The sequence below is a fragment of the Bos indicus x Bos taurus genome, chromosome 13 (assembly GCF_003369695.1).
Source record: "Bos indicus x Bos taurus breed Angus x Brahman F1 hybrid chromosome 13, Bos_hybrid_MaternalHap_v2.0, whole genome shotgun sequence".
NCBI lineage: Eukaryota > Metazoa > Chordata > Mammalia > Artiodactyla > Bovidae > Bos > Bos indicus x Bos taurus.
The window spans coordinates 40,229,342-40,250,070 of NC_040088.1; the positions used below are offsets into that span (position 1 = coordinate 40,229,342).

The 20,729-nt window shown below is 52.1% G+C and overlaps 1 pseudogene; it reads left to right on the forward strand.

The window, feature by feature from the left end:
- Positions 1-544: 544 nt before the first annotated feature.
- Positions 545-2,429, forward strand: LOC113902719 (annotated as a pseudogene).
- The last annotated feature ends 18,300 nt before the right edge of the window (positions 2,430-20,729 follow it).

Sequence of the window (20,729 nt, forward strand, 5' to 3'; positions counted from 1 at the left end):
TCTCCTGCATTGGCAGGTAGATTTTTTACTGCTGAGCCACCAGGGAAGTCCCTAATTATTTTTTATAAAAGTATGCTATTTTTGTTTTTTCATTTCTTCTTTGCTTGTTTGCAGGGCAGGAATAGAGAGGCAGACATGAAGAAGGGACTTGTGGACACAGGGTGGGAAGGGGAGGGTGTGATGAATTGGGAGAGTAGGCTGGACATACGCACACTGCTGTGCATAAAACAGATAGCTAGTAGGAAGCTTCTGTAAGACAGGGAGCTCAGCTCAGTGCTCCATGGTAACCTAGAGGGGTACAGTGAGGAGTGCTGGGGTGGGAGGGAGGCTCAGGGGGAGGGGACATATGTATTCTTATAGCTAATTCACAGGGTTGTACAGCAGAAACTAAAGCAACCTTGTAAAACAATTATACTCCAGTAAAAAAAAATTTAATAAAATTCTACATGCCTTACAAAAAGTTATGAATACATAAAATACATTTACATATATTAAAATTTTATTAGTTCTCATGTCAAACACAGAAAATATTGATAGACATTTTTAAAGGCTCTTTACAGTCTGCAGTAATCCTTAAATGTATAAATGGGACTGAAGACCACAAATAGATCCTGCAGGGAAGGGAATCACCACCCTAAGAGGCCACAGGGGGAAAAACACACAGCTCAGGAAATTAAAAACATTCCCTCTGTCATAGTTTCCTAACCAGCAGTTTGCAACAATTCAGTCATCACAGCACAGTGTCCTGTGAGTCAGGCGCAACTCTAAAACCCTTCCTGAGCTCCCTTTCAACTTGCTTTATGAAGAGTCCACTCAGGCTCTGACCCAGAAACATGCAGACTCCTGTTGGCCACTTACGCCTTGCAGGTGAGGAGGGCAGGACACAGAATATGGCAGCCCATCCACCGGACAGTGTCAGGCAATGTGACCCAGGCATGCTGGCCTCTGGTCCCCCCGGACACCGTGTCAGCTTCACACCCACGGCCAGTGCTTCTCCTGCCCCTGCCCTCGTGGTCTTTCATGGACACGTCCCCCAACATATGATCTTGTGGGGACACACCGTCCAGCTATAGCACTTAGTTTATCAAGTCTTCTTTTCACAGGTCATCCTCTAAACCCAACCCAAACTCACAGGGAGGAGAGGGCTCAGGGCTGGTGCTTTTACTAAGTGTGGAAGGTGTGAAGACTGGAGGAGAAAGAGTGGGAACTGGGCGAGTCCAGTAGGCAAACCCAGAACTCATCCCTCTCGAGGCTGTCCACTCACCTCTCTGAAGCTGTCCCCGCAGCTCCGGCCAGTAGGGACAAGGGTCTGGCCATTCCCAGAGCTGCTGGCATCAGTGCAACCAGCTGGCCAGCCTGCTGCCTGGTCCTGGACTCCTGTCCCAACAGGACCTGGGCTCTAGGCAACCGCAGGGTGGGGAGCATGCGAGGGGAGGGACAACCCGGCTGCTTTTAAGTGCCGGTGAAAGATGGGCTCGTGCAGCACAGCCACCTCCGTGTGCTCTCGGCCACCTGTCCACGCACCTGGCCACCTGCACATGCACAAGGCCATCTCCACACACACACGGCCACTTCCCTGCATGCCCAGCCACCTCCTAGCAATGGTCATGGCCAAGCAACTGAGCAAGGAGCAAGTAGCTGAGGTCTAGGAGGCCTTCTCCCTGTTCCACTCAGACAGCAACAGCACCATTCCCATGCAGGAGCTTGGCACTGTCTTGTGGCCACTGGGCCCGAACCCTACCAAGGCCGAGCTCCAGAAAGTGGTGGGTGAACTGGACTGCGACGGCAGGGGCCCTGTGGGTTTCCCCGAGCTCCTGGGCCTGATGGCCTGGAAGGTGAAGGCTGGCGACAGCGAGGACCACATCTGGGAGGCCTTCCACGTCTTTGACAAGGACAGCAAAATTCTGGTCAGCACCGCCAAGCGGCGGCATGCAATGACCTGGCTGGGAAAGAAGCTGAACAACCAGGAGGTGGAGGAGATGATCCGGGCAGCACACATGGACGCAGATGGGCAGGTGAACTGCGAGGAGTTCATGCACCTGCTGGTCTCAAGTGAGGCCACTCTCCCAGCCCACCCCTGCCTGGGTGTCCCGTCTCTGTTATCCCCACCCCTCCGGGCACTGCTCCTTCTCTGGTTGGCTGACCAATCCAGATTTCTGCCCTCACTTCCTTTCCTTGCTCCTGCCCACCTTCCCACACTCTCCTCGTTCAGGACGACCCAGACCACTGCCAAGACCAGCAAAGCTCAAATGCTCAGTGCCTCAGGAGCAGATGCTCGAGGGGGGCCCTGGGCAGGAATCAGAGGAAGACAGTCACAGCTGCGTGTCCCTGGGGAGGGCCCTCCACCCAGGACCCCTAACTGGCACCCCCATCAATCCACTCTGATTCAGGAGGAGGGGGTGGCCCAGGCCCTGGGCAAGGGGCACTGACTGGGGCTGACAACCAGGGTCCAACCTCTCTTCCCCACATGCCCCCTGGTTCCTTTCTGTCTCCGCCAAACCATGGTGATTCATCTCTTGAAGCCAGGAGTCAGTTCTAACGGGTTTATATTCACCTTCTTGGAAGGAAATTTGAATGTAAGGGAGAAAGAGGCTGCAGGGGAATAAAGAAGACGCTTGCGTTCCTGCTCTTTTTCCCTGGTTCAGACAGAAATGATCCTTGTTAGCTCCAAGAGGCAGCAATCTCTCTTTTTGTGCCTTTTGGAAATGTGATGAAATCTTGCACTGGTGGGCAGAGCAAAGAGAGGGGTCTCAGCAAGGTGAATCTTGAATTTTTATTTCAAATAAAATGGATGAGTTGGCAGCAAAGGGTGGTTAGAAATCCACGTAGAGCTCTAAGATCTGAGCGGATTGTGGGGTGGAAGGAACACTGGTCTGTGTCCGTGGTCTCCCTGCATTCACGATGGAGTTGCTGGGAAGTATAGAGTGAAGACTCCAGCACTGGAGAGGCCCCCATGATGCCAGTGCAGTAAGAGATGCACTTCCTGCATTAAACTCTGGCTCCCAGAGGTGGCATCAGATGACCCAGAGGCCAAGGGGCTTATCAGAGATGACATCAGTGTTTCAAGGGGTGGACGCTACCCCGGGGCTCATCAGGAAGGGCTGCCAGCCCTGGGATGGTCACAGAGCAGCTGGGCCATCTCCATGAGTCCTTTCCCAACACCCTCCCCACATACATGGGTCCTCATATGTAGAGGGGTGTGCATGGGCTCTGGGCCTGGTCAGACTGGCATTTCTGGCCTTCTGGTGGTTGTTGCTGCCCCCATTGACTGGGCCAAGTCACTCGTCCTCCCCATGGGGACAGCTGAACTGGGCACCAGATCCCCCTGTGAGCACACTGCCTGCACAGTAACTCACAGCCGCCCTACAAGCAGCTGCCCTTCATCGCTTCCCCGTCTACAAAGGAGGAAGCCGAGACACTGAGAGCTTAAGAAAGCAGTGGAAGGGGCAGAGCTGGGGGTAGAGGCCTGTCTGTACCCCAACCTCGCTCCTTGCCTCCCCACCCATCACCCCTGGGGCCTCCACGTGACCTGATGAGAACCATGCCTCCTCCAGCACTTGTGAGGATTAGATACTATCTTCTTAACACACCTGGCATGCAGTCGGTGCTTAATAAATGGCAGCTACCGTTGCTATTATCCTTCCAGCCCCAGCACTGCATGTCCCTCCCTTGAAATGGTCCAAGGGAAGAGTCAGAGTCTGGAATGGGAAGTGGTCCAGGCAGGGCAACCACAGAGACCCCTTCATGCAGGAAGGGGAGCCGGGACTCTGACCATGGGATCTCGTGGGCTCAGCCTCCTCCCGCCTCAACAGCCAGGGGTGGCTGAGCGCCTCCAGACACAGACTTGGGAACAAGCCTGTAAAAGAGGACGGCACATCCAGATGCCATGGATGCAGCGCCCGCAGTGCCATGGGCAGAGTCCAGTGCCCATCGCCTCAGAGGCTCATTTGGGCACCAAGGCCCCCCCTGCCAAAAGAAGCAGTGACGTCCCCCCCAGGGGCCTTATGCCTTCCATGGCATGTGCCCTCAGTGCTGCAGGAGGGAGAGAAGAGGGGTGAGTGAGGGCATGGGTCCCAAGTCTCCCTGCTCAGTGTCCACGGGTCTGTAGGCATCAGTGTGGAGCTGGCTGGGGAGCTGGCATTCAGTGCCCCTCATCCCATGGGGTGCCCTGAAGTACAGGGGTTGTGTGCCTGCCCACACCTCAGCTAGAAGGGCTGGGGTATCTTTCTGTGCCTACATTTAACAGGTTTTAGAGCCCTTCGTGGAGACCCGTGGGGCAGGGCAGGGATGCGGCTGGTGTTGGAAAGACCTCCTGGTCTTCCCGTGGGTGTGCCAGTGATGCCCAGAGGCTGGGCGGCAGGTTAGGGGTCCAGACGGGCTGCAACCACTGCCCCCTCCCCAGAGACAACAGAGCCCTTCTGTTTTCAGCTCACCTCTCATGACCTTGAGCCTCGGGGAACCAGCACACGGGGGTTGGTGATGCATGGGCCTCCCTTCTGCCAGCAGGTGCGAATCCGGCATCAAGGTCGAGGGGGATTGTGCCTCCCTTGGTTTTGCTTTCTTGACACAATGTTTAAAAATGTCTTCCATGGTCCTGTCTCATTCCAGGAGGGTCATCAGCCAGCTTGGCAACCTGCTGGCCACTCTCCCCACCTGCCGGGGTTGGAACAGGGATGCCGGCCAGAGGGGCACACAGAGGGCAATGCTGTCTGAGGCTGGGGGTCTCCTGCCCTGGCTGGTACATCCACACTGCAGTGGCCACAAGTCCCTCACGATGGCTCACAGGTGGGGACCCCTCAAGGCGCCCACCTGCATGCCAGGCACCAACCACTCCCATTCTGGTTCTCGCCTAGGACTCAGGCTCCTGGACTGCACCTGTGTCTGTCTTTAGCCTCCCCGCCCCCATCTTCTTTTCCCTCCTCCCTCCCCACAGCTCCAGGACCTGTCCTGTCCCCAGATACCCAGCTATTCATTTCACTAGTAAAATGCAGTCACCGCATTTGTCAGGCATGGGACCCTGGCCTCTTTGAGTAGGATGGGGTGGTGGGGGGGTCCAGAGCATCAGAAAGGAGGCCCCAAGCCCTCCTGGATGGGAGGGAGGTCCCGGAGACGTGAGCAAGGAGCCCAGGCCTGCGGACCAGCCCGTGCTTCCAGAAGAGACGTGGAGCAGCCCCTCCACACCATCGTTTCCTTTTCCTTTGGATCACTGAATAGCTGCACTTAAACCACCTCCCTTCATCCCCAAAAAGGTGCTTTCTGCTGCAGCTCAGAACATTCCATCCATCCTTGGAGAAGGAATTTATAAATATTACCTCGGCTTCCACGGGCTTTCAGCAGGCTGGTCATAAATCAGCGCTGGGCTCCTGGACCTCCCAGGCTATATAAAGCTTCTCCTCTGCCTCCTGTTTCCAATTTTAAATCAAACGCAGCCCAGCCCCGCCGGCTCCTGTGGATCCTTGCAGATTCCAGGGGCCCTTCAAAGGTGCCCCAAACTGGCTGGCTAAAAATGACTCCATTGTTCCACTAGAGAAATTTAAAATTAAAACTCACGTGTGGGGTGGAGACTGCCCACAATGAATATGAATGGGGAATATGAGGTGTGTTTCTCCACCAGAAAATACAGCAAAAAAAAAAACCTATCTCTGAGAAAGGTCTGGGCCCAACTCACCTGCTAACCTCCCCACCATCTTCTTTGTTTCTATAGCGATTGGGGTCTCAGACAGGTGCCTGGACCCACCCAGAGAGGGGAAGCAAGTTGTCAGAGGCCTCCCCTGGCCTTCCGACTAGGTGCCAGGAGCTGGGGGGCTGGGGCACCTCCTTCTAAGTACAGGGGACAGAAATGTCAGGGGCTGGTCCTGGGAGATGCACTTGAATTAATCCGGAAAGGCCGGGAGGGTGTCCATGCCCAAAGGAGACAGCGCCCATGGGGACAATCAATCAATCAGTGAAGGAGTTTCATATCGTTCCCTCAACACCTTCTCAAGGCTTCCAATCTTTCTAGCAGCCTCGGAGTTTCCAGGGAGGGGAAGGAGCCAGGCACTCGGTTCAGAAGGAAGGAGGCATCCAGAAGCTACATGTTAGACTTGAAGAATCCTAGGTCTGCACACCACCTAGGGACTCATCTGGGCTAGTTTTCCATCCAGAATGAAAGGCCCAGACCTGACAGCGTCTGGAGAGAGGGCTGGTTTGCATCTCCTTGAACGTGTCCATGAGAGAGTTCCAGACCAGTTGGCCAACAATTGGATAATTCTTTTCCTCAGAAAGCGTTTCCTTACATGGGTCTGAAATGTGAGTTTCTTCCTTCTGCCTACATCCTGGGCGAAGAGAGCACAGCAGCCCACTCCATTATTGTTGCCTGAAGAAACCCATGGATAGAGCAGCCCGGTGTGCTGCAGTCCATGGGGCCCCAAAGAGTCAGACATGACCGAATCGATTTAGCACACGCACACACACACCCTGCATTGACTCCAGAGCCCCGCCTTCTCTCTGTGTCAGTTCTCTGCATAGCTGTGGAGCCCATCACTTCTGCCCTTCACCCTCTCCTCTCCAAAGCGCCTCTCACTCCCTGCAGGATCTGTGTGATGCGAGTTCAGGCCGCCACACCCCTGCTTTTCAAAGTCCTTCTTGGTGATGCCTCACTGGACCCCAGGGATGACCAGGGGTGACCAATGCCAATGAAAGTGGGGCCACATCCCCGGTGCTGAATAGTGGTGGTGGTTTAGTCACTCAGTTGTATCTGACTCTTTGCGACCCCATGGACTGTAGCCCCCGAGGCTCTTCTGTCCGTGATGATTTTCCAGGCAAGAATATTGGAGTGGGTTGCCATGCCTCCCTACAGGGGATCTTCCCGACCCAGGGGTCGAACCCCGGGTCTCCTACCTTGCAGGCAGATTCTTTACTGACTAAGCCACCAGGGAAGCCCCCCTGTGCTGAAAATGGCATCTCTAAAAATGAAGCTCGGGGGCCAAACCAGACTTGTGTGCAAATAATATGCTTCTCATTCAACTAGCGTTGTTGAGTGTGTGCATGCCTGTGCCTGTGTGTGCGTGTGTGTACGTGCTTGGCTTCAGGGGACACAGAGATAATTAAGACTCAGGACCTCACGATGGATGGAGGAAAGATAAGCAAGCAAGTGGTTACAAGACAGCGCCTGGGAGGTGGCGGGAGGGAAGTGGGCGAGTGGAGGAGGAGATGCCTTGCCTTCCAGCAAGTGGGGGGCAGGGTGCAGAGGTGAAGGCAGACAGGCAGTGGGATGAGGCGGGTGGGCAGGACTGGCTTGGCCATTCCTAGGTGTTGGGAACAGCATGGGAAAAGGCACAGAGGCACAAAGGAGCGACCACCTCCTGTCCATCCTTCTTATCAGATGCTCAGTTCTCCAGGAAGCCTGTCTCTCCAATCCCTGACTTCCAGGCTGGATCTGGGAGCTTCTTTCCCCAGAAAGCACCACTGGAACTCACATTGCTGAATGGGGGAGATGACTACCCTAAAGGTTTCGGTCCCTGGGGACTGGAGAGGACCCAGACATGAATGACCCCACTTCCTTGCTCCCTCAGTGGGGATCACTGGACAGGCCAGGGGACTGCCCTCAGGCCCCATCCTCAGTTCCCCCTTCCACAGTGGGTTGGAAGCCTCAGAACTTCTCCTTGGGCCATCTCAGCTAGGGCAATAGACCTGGTTGGAAAAGAAGTGCTAATACCCCAGAAAGTGTGATCAGCGTGGGGTCTCCTTTCACTATCAGCACCACCAAGAGAAAGAAAATACCCCAGAAGGATTGGATTAATGTCTTTCAATTCAGAAAGGGGTGGGAGAGGCAATTAGGGGGCTTCCTTGGTGGCTGAGGGGTAAAGACTCTGCCTGCCAGTGCAAGAGACATGGGCTCGATCTCTGACCCTGGAGGATCCCACATGTCGCAGAGCAACCAAGCCCATGGGCCACAACTACTGAGCCTGTGCTCTGGAGCCCGGGAGCTGCAACTTGAGAGTAGCCCCTGCTCTCTGCAGCTAGAGAAAAGCCTTCTTAGCAATGAAGGCCCAGCGCAGCCAAAAATAAAAAATAAGATTATTTTTTAAAAAAGGAAAGAAAGAGGGGAGGTTAGGTATAAGCTGGTAAAGAGATGGTCTTCTAGGACCTCCTTGGTATTCCAGTGGTTAAGATTCCACATTTCCACTGTAGGTAGGGAGCCTGAGTTCAATCCCTGGTCGGGGAACTAAAACCCCACAAACCTCACAGTGTGGCCAAAAAACAAAGATGATCTTCCTTTCCAGGAAGAACTGAGCCACAAGAAATGGTTTTAAACATCCTCAGGGAACATTTTGATCTGGGTGAATCAGAGTTTCACAATAGCACAGATTCTGAGAGGCCTACAGAGGACCCCAAATGAGAAAACCCACCAGTTCAGAAGCACCACCTACATGGGAAGGGGGGCTATCCCTGTACCCCAAAAAGCCCCTATAGCAGGCTCTGCAACAGGGGGTGGACAGCAGACGCCTGAAGCTATTCATGAGAGCATTTCTAAGACATCCCAAGAGAGACCAGCTACATTTCCAAGAACCAGGCTCTCCAAATAAAAATCTGGGTCCAAAGTCCTCTACTTAATTTTAAAAGTGGATTTTTGGTCCTTGGATCTGGAGTCTTTGCGGCCTTACCCAAGCCTCAGATTCTGCACAGTCACAGCTTCAAAAAATAATACCATGTTCCCAGCGGGAACGCTCCGGGGCTGGAGGAGGACTCTCTGTAATCCAAAACCTGTGAGGAAACTTCAGTTCTGGTGCCAAGGCGAGGTCTCTACTGAAAGGGAACAAAAACAGGCAAGGAGGTTTTGCAACAAGCAAGTCCTGTGTTTAAAAAATTGCGGGGAATCAGAAGACTCAAAAGAATCAGCTAAAACCAAGGTTTCTTTAATCTAGAACCTAGGGACTTCAAGGCGAATGAAACTGGGTGTTGGAATCTAGTCCCGTCAATGTTCTCATGTCTAATCTCCATCAACTTGCTGGAAGTGGGGTGGTAGGAGGTGGACAGGACAGGACCCTCATCCAGAACCACGTAGTCCTGCAGATAAAGCTCCACTCACAGTGCCTGGAGAAGGAACTTTTTGTTCAGTTGCCAAGTCGTGTCCAACTCTTCGAGACCCCACGGACTGCAGCACACCAGACTTCCCTGTCCTTCACCGTCTCCCAGAGCTTGCTCAAACTCGTGTCCATTGAGTCGGTGATGCCATCCAACCATCTCATCCTACATCATCCCCTTCTCCTCCTGCCTTCAATCTTTCCCAGCATCAGGGTCTTTTCGAATGAGTCAGCTCTTCACATCAGGTGGCCGAAGTATTGGAGCTTCAGCATCAGTTCCTCCCAATGAATATTCAGGGTTGATTTCCTTCAGGATTGACTAGTTTCATCTCCTTGCTGTCCAAGGGACTTTCAAGAGTCTGGAGAAGGAACTATCAGATACTGATTTCAGTGTGTGTTTCATTCATTCATTTATAAATCTTACAACTATTTGTTGACTGCCTGCTCCATGCCCGGCACTATGTTGTTTACTAGAGATAAGAAACACCTGCCTTCATGTAGCTACCCATTAGCGAAAGCACCCACAGGCGGGCTGCAGAACTAACCCATCTCCAGGACCAGAGACCCTGTGTCCCCCAGGGGATGTGGCTGCACCACAACCACACAAGCTACGTCACCATGTATGTCCCTGACAGACAAGAACCTCAGTGTTGATTAGGCCTTGCTGTTGCTGCTGCTGCTAAGTCGCTTCAGTCGTGTCTGACTCTGTGCGACCTCATAGACGGCAGCCCACCAGGCTCCCCTGTCCCTGGGATTCTCCAGGCAAGAACACTGGAGTGGGTTGCCATTTCCTTCTCCAATGCATGAAAGTGAAAAGTGAAAGTGAAGTTGCTCAGTCGTGTCCGACTCTTAGCGACCCCATGGACTGCAGCCCACCAGGCTCCTCCGTCCATGGGATTTTCCAGGCAAGAGTACTGGAGTGGAGTGCCATTGCCTTCTCCGGATTAGGCCTTGAGAGGAACCAAATCCTTACTGTGTTGCATCTGATGGTTGGAAGAATTTTTTGCAGCCCAGTCTCAGGCTTCGTAAATGTGGAACTTAGCTTCTGTTCACTGCTCCGTCCTCCCAGAGCCCTGGCATCACTGGCGGCCTTCGTGTGGCTGTAGGACCACAGGCCTTTGGTGGGAGGTGTGTCCTCGAGGCCGTGTCTGTACCAGAACGTGTGTGGATGGTGTAACTGTACATGGAGTGACCGCAACCTGCCTAAGTCAGGGAGGAAAGTGAGCATGGCTGTGACTGGGCCCGCTGACAAATTGTCCACACACACACATGGCCACATGAACACCTCCCAGGGCCCCTCCCGGGCTGTGGAGGGGGTGCCACCCTGAGGGCCCAGAAGCAGAAGCTTGATTCTCCTTCTCCCCAGGGTCAGTGCAGGTCCTGGGGAAGCTACATATGTAAGGATAAGTCATCTATGCAGTCGAGGTTCTCAGCCCCTCAGGTCACCTCAGGTCTGTGCCCAAGAGTCACAAACACTTCAGTCAGGCTCTTCATAAATGCCAAGAAAAGGCGTGGTGACGCCAACTCTGTGCCTATTTTTAGCTCTGACCTCCTCTCCCCCCTCCCCCACCACCATGTGTGGACTTCTCTCTGCCAGACCTTTCATGTCATTCTCTGCTTCTGGTCCTCACTGTGTTGAACTCTCTTTGTAAATCTTCCCATCGTCCATCACTTTCCTTCCATTCTTCCCTTTTTTAGACCTGTACCGTGCTGTCTTCTCTCCTGGTCTCTTTCTCTCTCCTCCTTTCACCTATTGTCACAGGCCTCTCTCTACATGGAGATCTCTACCCCTCCACCCCTTCTCACTTTAACTCTGTATTTCACCTCAGGTGCTACCATCTCTGGTCTTCATATCCCACTCTGGACTCCCCACTCCACCCCCAGCTTTCCCTGGAGCTTCCACTACTTTGTAAATACAACCAAACTCCACCATCCTGGCCTGTCTTCTCCTCTCTGTCCGCTAGTTAAGAACTTGTTCTCAGGACTCAGCCTTCCTGCAGCCTGTCCTTCCTTCCTGAGGCCTGAAAGCCTTCAGCAGCCCTTCCCTTCAGGCTGCAGGAACAGAGCCAGGCCAGCAACCGCAGGAGCCGTCGGCAGTGATGCAGAGAAGCTAGATCACACATGCATTGCAAGCAGGGTGTAGAGCGAGCAGCCACTCTGGAGAACAGGTTGGCAGTTTCTAAAGGAAAAAACTAAAAACCTAAACCTGCAACTACCACACAACCCCGTAATTGCACACCTGGGCATTATCCCAGGAAAATAAAAACATATGTTTAAGATTTCAGTACACATATGTTTATAATCTGGAGAAGGACATGGCAACCCACTCCAGTATTCTTGTCTGGAAAATCCTGTGGACAGAGGAGCCTGGCGGGCTACAGTCCATGGGGTCGCAAGAGTTAGACGTGACTGAGAAACTAAACAGCATGTTTATAGTAGCTTCATTACGCCCTAAAACTGTAACCAGCCCGATGTCCTTCACTGGGTGAATGCATCGCTCCTCACACATGGACTATTACTCAGTACTGTAAAGGAATGAATGATTGGTACATGCCACAACCTAGATGAATCTGCAGAGAAATTTGTTTTGAGAGAAAAAAAATTGAATCCCCAAAGGTTGAATAATATACGCTTCCATGTATAATTTGAAATGACAGATAAATAGATGCAGAGAACAGATTAGGGGTTGCTAGGAGTTAAGATGGGAATGGGCACAGAAAGTGGGTTTAGCCCCAAGAGGGTATACCAAGGGATCCTGGTAGTGATGAAGCCATTCCATGCCTCATGTGTTAATCTCAGGATCCTGGTTGTGGTATTGTATTGTCTATAGTTTTGCAAAATATTACCATAGGGAAAACTAGAAAAGGGTACACAGGACCTCTCTGGATTATTTATTAAAATTCAGTGCAAACCTACAATTAAAACATTTAATTTTTTAAATTAGAAAAAAATGGGAATCACACTTTACATATGTTTTATATTTTATTTTTAATAATCTATAATGAGTATTTTATCTAAAAGAGTCTTACCTATTTATTGACTGCTTATATTTCATCTATGGATAGATTGGGGCTTCCCTGGTGGCTCAGACAGTAAAGAATCCGCCTGTAATGAAGGAGACCTGGGTTTGATCCCTGGGTTGGGAAGATCCCCTGGAGAAGGGCATGGCAACCCATTCTAATATTCTTGCCTGGAGAATTCCATGGACAGAGGAGCCTGGTGGGCTATAGTCCATGGGGTTGTAAAGAGTAGGACATGACTGAGCAACTGACATTTTCACTGTTTCATGGATAGATTATAATCTTTTAATTATTTGTTTTTCCTAGGGATTATTTTTAAATATTTTGCCATTATTATTTTAAAATGCTGAGAACAGCATCCGGGTGTCCATTTTTAAAAAACAGCTCTCAGATCAGATCAGATCAGTTGCTCAGTCATGTCCGACTCTTTGCGACCCCATGAATCGCAGCACGCCAGGCCTCCCTGTCCATCACCAACTCCCAGAGTTCACTCAGACTCACATCCATCAAGTCAGTGATGCCATCCAGCCATCTCATCCTCTGTCGTCCCCTTCTCCTCCTGCCCCCAATCCCTCCCAGCATCAGAGTCTTTTCCAATGAGTCAACTCTTCACATGAGGTGGCCAAAGTGCTGGAGTTTCAGCTTTAGCATCATTCCTTCCAAAGAAATCCCAGGGCTGATCTCCTTCAGAATGGACTGGTTGGATCTCCTTGCAGTCCAAGGGACCCTCAAGAGTCTTCTCCAACACCACAGTTCAAAAGCATCAATTCTTCGGCGTTCAGCCTTCTTCACAGTCCAACTCTCACATCCATACATGACCACAGGAAAAACCATAGCCTTGACTAGATGAACCTTTGTTGGCAAAGTAATGTCTCTGCTTTTCAATATGCTATCTAGGTTGGTCATAACTTTCCTTCCAAGGAGTAAGGGTCTTTTAATTTCATGGCTGCAGTCACCATCTGTAGTGATTTTGGAGCCCAGAAAAATAAAGTCTGACACTGTTTCCACTGTTTCCCCATCTATTTCCCATGAAGTGATGGGACCGGATGCCATGATCTTCGTTTTCTGAATGTTGAGCTTTAAGCCAACTTTTTCACTCTCCACTTTCACTTTCATCAAGAGGCTTTTGAGTTCCTCTTCACTTTCTGCCATAAGGGTGGTGTCATCTGCATATCTGAGGTTATTGATATTTGTCCCGGCTATCTTGATTCCAGTTTGTGTTTCTTCCAGGCCAGCGTTTCTCATGATGTACTCTGCATATAAGTTAAATAAACAGGGTGACAATATACAGCCTTGACGAACTCCTTTTCCTATTTGGAACCAGTCTGTTGTTCCATGTCCAGTTCTAACTGTTGCTTCCTGACCTGCATACAAATTTCTCAAGAGGCAGATCAGGTGGTCTGGTATTCCCATCTCTTTCAGAATTTTCCACAGTTTATTGTAAAAACAGCTCTAATGAGATATAAATAACATACCATACAAGTGAGCCATTTAGAGTGTACAATTTAATGTTTTTTAGTGTTTTCTGTGTTGCACAATCATCACCACAATCTCATTTTGGAAAGTTTGTGTTCCCCCTAGAATTAGCCCTATATCAGTAGTAGTGAATCTCTGTTCCTCCTCGATTGCCTGCCCCAGCCTTCAGCAACCACTAATCCACTTTCGTCTCTATCAATTTCCCTGTAGAGACAAGTTCTGGACATTTCATATAAATGGAATCATACAACGTGCAGTCTTTCATGAGAGGCTTCTTTCACTTAAAATGTTTTCAGGGGTGATCTGTGTTGTGGCAAGTGTCAGGGCTTCATTCCTTTTTATTTATTTATTTTTTTTCCAGTTCTTAGTTATTTACTTATATTTGGCTGTGCTGGGTCTGTCTTACTGTACAGGCTTTCTCTCTAGTTGCGGTGTGAGGACTTCTCATTCTGGTGGCTTTTCTTGTTGTGAAACATGGGCTCTAGGCCCTCGGGCTTCTGTATTTGCAGCACCTGGGCTCAGTAGTTGCGGTTCCCAGGCTCCAGAGTACAGGCTCTGTATTTGTGGCACACGGACTTAATTGCTCTGTGGGGTATGGGATCCTGCCACACCAGGGATCAAACCTGGGTCTCCTGCATTGACAGGCAGATTCTTTACCACTGAGCCCAGGGAAGCCCTTCATTCCTTTTTGTTGCTGAATAATATTCCATTGTATGAATATGTCATGTTCTATTTTTTCATTCAACAGTTGATAAACATTGGCTTGTTTTCATTTTTCAGGCTGATATACATAGTGCTTCCATAAACAGTCCCACACAACTTTTTTTTTTCAATGGATGCGTGTTTTTGTTTCCTAGGAGGGGCATTGCTGTATCTTATGGTGACCCTGTGTCTAATTTTTTAATCTGGTGCCCATTTCTGATTATTTCTTGAAGGCGCATTCCTAGCCATGAAAATAATTGGTCAGATCATAGCACATCTTTAAAGTTTCTGATGCATATTGCCAAATTAAACTCCTAAAAACTGTGCTAACCTCTGCCCCCACCAGCAGGGCAGGAGGAGGCTTGGACGGTACAAATCTGTGCTCCGGGAGCCCTTGATGGATTGGTCCCACCATCCTCTGATCTGCTGGAGCTACAGGGACTTTCAAGGCAGCCCACTCCTCTCTTGGGCATGGCTTAGTAAAAGGAACCAGAGGTCCTGGCTGCCTCTCCCAGACCAGCTGCTTGCTGGCCATGCGATGTCCAGCAGGTGTTTATTTCCTCTCTTGCAAAAGGAAGTTAATACTCGCCTGCCTACCCCACCCAGCTTGGCGGATCAGTGTAGGAAATCGGTGTAGGAATGCTTCTGTAATAAGGACACACCCAGACACAAATGAGTCTGGCCAAGGGGTCACCTTTTGAGAAGAATTCCTTAACTGGGTTGTCCTCTGAGCCATGAGTTTTGAGGGTAACTTGTTCGTCGGGGGTCAGTAGTTGGTTGGCTCAAGACGTATGTTTATACTTCAACAGAAGTTGAGGATAAATAAAGCTTCTTTTAAAAAACCATGAATGTAATAGCACAGCACACTTCTAATGTGTCATTAAGCTAAACACACACATGTGCACACACACACTCCCAACAGTGCCTCAGTTACAGAGGGACAGAGAGGACGGAGGTGCCAAGGAGTCTGTACCCCGATTGTAGCGTTTTATTTTTACTAATGGAAAGTCCTTCCCTCCACTGGGATAAAATGTGCCCTCCAGAAATCCTCACCATTAGTCCTTACTCTGCCCTTAGTCCTGCAGCATGGCCAGGGCAAGGCAGCCTTTCTGAGAGTCTTCCCACAAGCCCAGGGCCTTCTTCCATGGCCCAACAATCAGTGGGCCCGCACATGAGACCACAAGGAGCTCTGCCTGGTTTTGAACAGGTGAGAAAATGGAGCTTCTAATGGGAAGGCGGCCCATAAACTCACAGCGTCCCCTGTGAGTCAAGATAGGAACTACACATATTCTTTTGTGTCCAGCTTCCCAGCTCTCTGCCTCATCAGAGCACCCTGGAAATGCCCTCCTGTCTGCTCCCCAAGGGGGCTTCTCCTGCTCACCCAGCTCAGCCCAAGCTGGCTGAGGGCACAGGGGCCTCCCACAGCCTCAGCTGGGGTGTCCAGGCCTTAGAAGCCCTTAATGGGCTCAGCGGTGGGCCTTAGGAGTCCCAGTCTCAGGAACAGAGGCATAATTTCCCTCCAAGGGCATTGTTCCACATGCTAGAGGGATGAGTTAACACTACTGGATCAACCCTGGAAGCAGGCCTGCCCTGTTCCGTCTCCCAGGTTTCGCACTGAACAACTGTAGGGGGTGCCAGGCACATGGTGACCTGCCTGGAGGCATTTATGACTTCATGGAAACAAACAAATCTTATATAGATCTCTCACTACTATCAACCAAAAAAAAAAAAAAAAGGTGGTTGGGAACAAGCAGACTTGTTCACATCAGAGCCAGGAATGACAGTGGAGGACCACAGGCTAAGTCCAGGCCGAGTTCCAGGTGACCAGCTTCCAGCCCCAGCTCAGCCAGGGACCAGCTGGCTAACCTTTGGTGGGAGCTTTAGTTGCATCTCTACCAACAACACAAAACAGCCATAGGTACTACATACCTTTATCAATTCATAAGTATGTATCATTATTTGCAAAATGAAAATCCAACACTAAAGACCCCGAAAGTCCCTGCTGGCTGGGGGGCCATCCCTAAGGCAGACAAGAGGGTTGACGGGTAGAGGATTCGGGTCAGGATAGGGAGAGAAGCTAGGTGGGGCTGGTCTTACCTAAACACCAGGAACAGAGAAACAAGCACACACCCTCTCCCAGTTCTGTGATTTTTTTCACCCATCTCAGCTGGAACAAAGAGGCTTTTGTGAGTTTAGTGGAGCCTGACTTAGCACACTTTTCTGTCTCCTTCTCCTTCTGTGTGAGAAAAAAAACAAGCCTTCCATCCGGGTTTGCTAGGTTCCTTTGAAGGGCCTGTGGCTTTGCTTTAGGCAAACAGGAACCTGGCCGGGCCGCCTCGCCCTGCTAAGGGAGCTTTTTGGCAGGACTTTCTGGAGGCCTCCTGGGGCAGAGACTGCAGACGGGTGGGAGGAGGGGAGCCCGGGCTGGGGTATGGGTAGAGCCAGGTAGTGGGCACCCTGCCAGGCAAGGTACCCAGTAGTTCTGAGGTTTCTAAGCGCCAGGTACTCAGCAGGCAGGGCACTGAGCCCCTTCTTGTCTGGTTGGAAGCCACGCACATTGGCTCACTGAACCTTCCCATGTGCTCAGGGGCATCTGGGCCCACGGCCCATGGCCCACATCAGAAACAGAAACCCACAGGGTGGCACGCCTTGGCCAGAGGCCACTGGGACCAGGTGAGCCCAAGCCTTGGTCTTTGCTCCCTCTTGCACCGCCCACTCCCCGGACAGCCCAGCTCCCCTCGTCCTTCCCAGACCCAGGACCAGGGCCTCCACGGAGGCAGCAGACTAGCCAAGCCTGAAATGATGGCTCCATAACTGGAGGGGAAGGTCAGTTCCCCAGCCTCCGAGAGGAGAGGAGGCTCACTCTCAGCCCCCCGTGCCCGTGAGCTCTGCACACTTGCCTCCAGCCTCAGGAGTGTATGCCCAGGGGTGGGAGGGTGGGGCCAGATGGACCTGCACTCTCACACACCCACCCACACCCACACACTCACACATATTCACACACAGCCCCCCAACACTCACCCACAGTTACACACACACACCCCCCTCCCAGCATACCGCGGGAAGGTGGTACTCAGGCCCCTTCCCTGAGCACACAAGGTGCCCTTGGGAGGTATGAAGTCAGTCTCATGCAATTCCCCCTCACCTGAGTGGAGAACCTGAACTAAGGGAGGGTAGCAGAGGCCCTTTGGGAGCCCACGTTTGGAGCAGGGGTCTGGGAGGGGCCTTTGGAGGAATCAGGGCCCTACTGGGAGATTCACTGAACCACCACCCAGGGCCGCCAGCATCACAGCGCCCAGCCCTGTAAACTCATGCACATGAAACAGGACAGCCTGGACAGTTCCCCAAACTCTGTGGGGCTGAACAGACAAAGAGAGTAGAAATTCTGACTGTCATCACTACAACCAGCATTCTCTGAACCCAGAGGAAGTGCCGAACTTTCTGCTGAGCTCTTTCCATGCAAAAAAGAAATTTCCGATTAATTCGCACCATAACCCAACCAGGTAGGCACCACTGTTCCCATTTTCCAGGTGAGAACACTTGAGGCTTTAGAACTGGCGAAACTCCTCCAGGCCCCTGCTGCTGATCAGGAGCAGATGAGTCACTTAGTAACCAGCTCACTTGACTCTCCCTGGTGGGGTCTCTCAGACACCATGGAAGCCCCTCCTGGCTGAGCACCTGTACTCAGGGGGACTTACAGAGCAGAACTGGGCCTTTCTTCTCACTGGCCCCGCACTGGGCAGTCCAGGTGGGGACAATGTGGGAGTAGAGGCCAAGGGAGTAGGAGGCCAGGAGACATCCTAGCTTTTGCTTCTCCAGCAGCTCCTGGAGATTTGCAAGAAGGAGGGAGTTAGGGAGTCTAAGTGATGAGGGATTGGAGATGAACCCCTCATCCCCCTACCCCAAGGTGTCATCTTGATCCCAGGGCCTGGGACCTACTCACAAGACAAAAGGGATTTTGCAGCTGTGACTAAACTAGAAATCTTGAGATAGAGACCCAGGTTATACAACTGGATTACATTCAGTGTAACCACAGGGTCGGGCTTCCCTTGTGGCTCAGTGGTAAAGAATCTGCCTGCCAATGCAGGAGATGTGGGTTCGATCCTTAGGTTGGGAAGATCCCTGGAGAAGGAAATGGCAACCCACTCCAGTATATTTGCCTGGACAGTTCCATGGACAGAGGAGCCTGGCAGGCTACAGTCCATGGGATTGCAAAGAGCTGGACACGACAGTAATAACCACAGGGTCTTTGCACGCCAGCCACTGTCCTCTCCGCCCTCGGTCAGCAGCTCCCTTGACTCTGGTTTGGACTGAAACTACACTTCTCTCTCCAAGAGGGGGGCAGGAAGGTCAGATCAGCAGTAGGAGCTCTCAGAGGGTGAAGGAGATGAGGAAGGGGCCCCAACCCATGGACTGTGCAGCCTTTAGAAAAAGGCAAGGAAACGATTCTCCCTGGCTGCTGCTGCTAAGTCGCTTTAGCCATGTCCAACTCTGTGCGACCCCATAGATGGCAGTCCACCAGGCTCCTCCGTCCCAGGGATTCTCCAGGCAAGGACACTGGAGTGGGTTGCCATTTCCTTCTCCAACGCATACATGCATGCTAAGTCACTTCAGTTGTGTCCGACTCCATGCGACGCTATGGACAGCAGCCACCAGGCTCCTCTGTCCACAGGATTCTCTAGGCAAAAATACTGGAGTGGGTTGCCATTTCCTTCTCCATCTCCCTGGGCACTCCCACAAAGAACCAGCCGTGCCGAAGCCTTGGTTCTAGACTCCTGACCCGGAACTGTAGGAGGACACATTTGTGTTGTTCAAACTACTGAAAGAAAGCGAAAGTTTTAGTCGCTCAGTCATGTCCAAGTCTTTGCAACCCCAAGGACTGTACCCCCCACCCCGCCAAGGCTCCTCTGTCCATGGGGATTCTCCAGGCAAGAATACTGGAGTGGGTTGCCATTCCCTTCTCCAGGGGATCTTCCTGACCCAGGGATCGAACCCAGGTCTCCTGCATTGCAGCAGTTTCTTTACCGATGGAGCCACCAGGGAAGCCTCAAGCCACTGGGCTTGTAGTAGTTCATCACAGGAATTGCCTAATTCCCGGGAATCTAACACAGAGGGAAGCCAGAACAAGCATTCAGAGAAGAGGCTGGGACTGGATTAGTCTGCTCCTGCCGTGACACAACAGCATACGGGGCTGAGACAGCACACAGCCGCCCTCTACAGTGTGGGGGCTGGCCCCTGGGGGGCCCCTCTCCTTGCTGTGTAGACGGCGGCCCTCTTCACCCAGCCACCTCTCTGGGCACACGCACTCCTGGCGTCTCTCTGTGTCCTCACCTCCTCTTCTTCTTGGAGGAACACCAGCCAGATTTACGGGGCTTGTTTTAACATGTCACTTCTGTGAAGACCTTGTTCCCAAATACAGTCAGGTTCTGAGGTGCTGGGGGCGGGAGGTGGGGCTTCAGCATGGGAATTTGGGGGCGCATAACAGGAAGCCTCCATGCCTGCCTCAGGCCCACGAGGCCCTCATTTTAGGGCCCAGCGTGAGCCCACACAGCTGTAGAACCAGTTGGAGCTGCCAGGAGAACCGGTTGATCAGGACAGGCCAGGGCGGTGTGGGTTTGCACAAGGGACCAGGGGATCCCTGAGGACCAGTGGTGAGGACAGGACCCGGCGCCCGGGCTCCTAAGTTGGGCATGGAATAACTCAGTCTCTGCCAGGCCAGACCCTGCAGCTCCTCTCTCAGTCCTAACGGGGCCCCTGAAGGCACCGGGGGCCAGGCAGTGACAGTGGGCAGCCGGCAGTGGGGTCAGGAGTTAGTCTCTGTGGATCTGGCTCTCTGCAGGGAGGTGGACAAAGGAAGACCAGGAGGGCCCAAAGCCTGTGGTACCCACACTTAACATCGGCCGCCCCGACCTGCAGTCCGGGACGGAGACAGGAGAGGTTTCCTGATTCCTCCCTTCCCAGCAGGACCCAGGCCCCTGACCACACCTGGCCCCAGGACCTCGGGCAGCGGGCGTGATTCCCTCCTCCCTGCCTGCTCGCTGACATGAGTCCTCCTGCTTCCTCTTGGGCCCCGGCAGCATCTCTCCCATCACCTCCCCTCCCCCGCCCCCTCCTCCGAGCCAGCATGGACTCACTCACTCCCCAAACGGCCAAGGTGCAGGGCAGGGCTCAGACAGAAGACAGCCCTGGCCAGGTACTTGAATAGAGAAGATTCAATATGGATACTTGCCTAAGGTGTAAAATTGCAAAGCCGGTGACTGAAAAGGTCAAAAGAGAATTTTACAGAAACACTTCCGAGGGTGAGGCAGCAAAGGGAACAGCTGGGAATGTGAAAACGTGGACCCAACACCCCAACCTCGGAGGTCTGAGGTGTCATGAAGTCGTTTTTACACGTGTTGGAAAAGCCACGAATGAATTCCGCTCCCCTCCCTTCTGCCTCTGAGACTCGGAGTATTTCTACCACTTC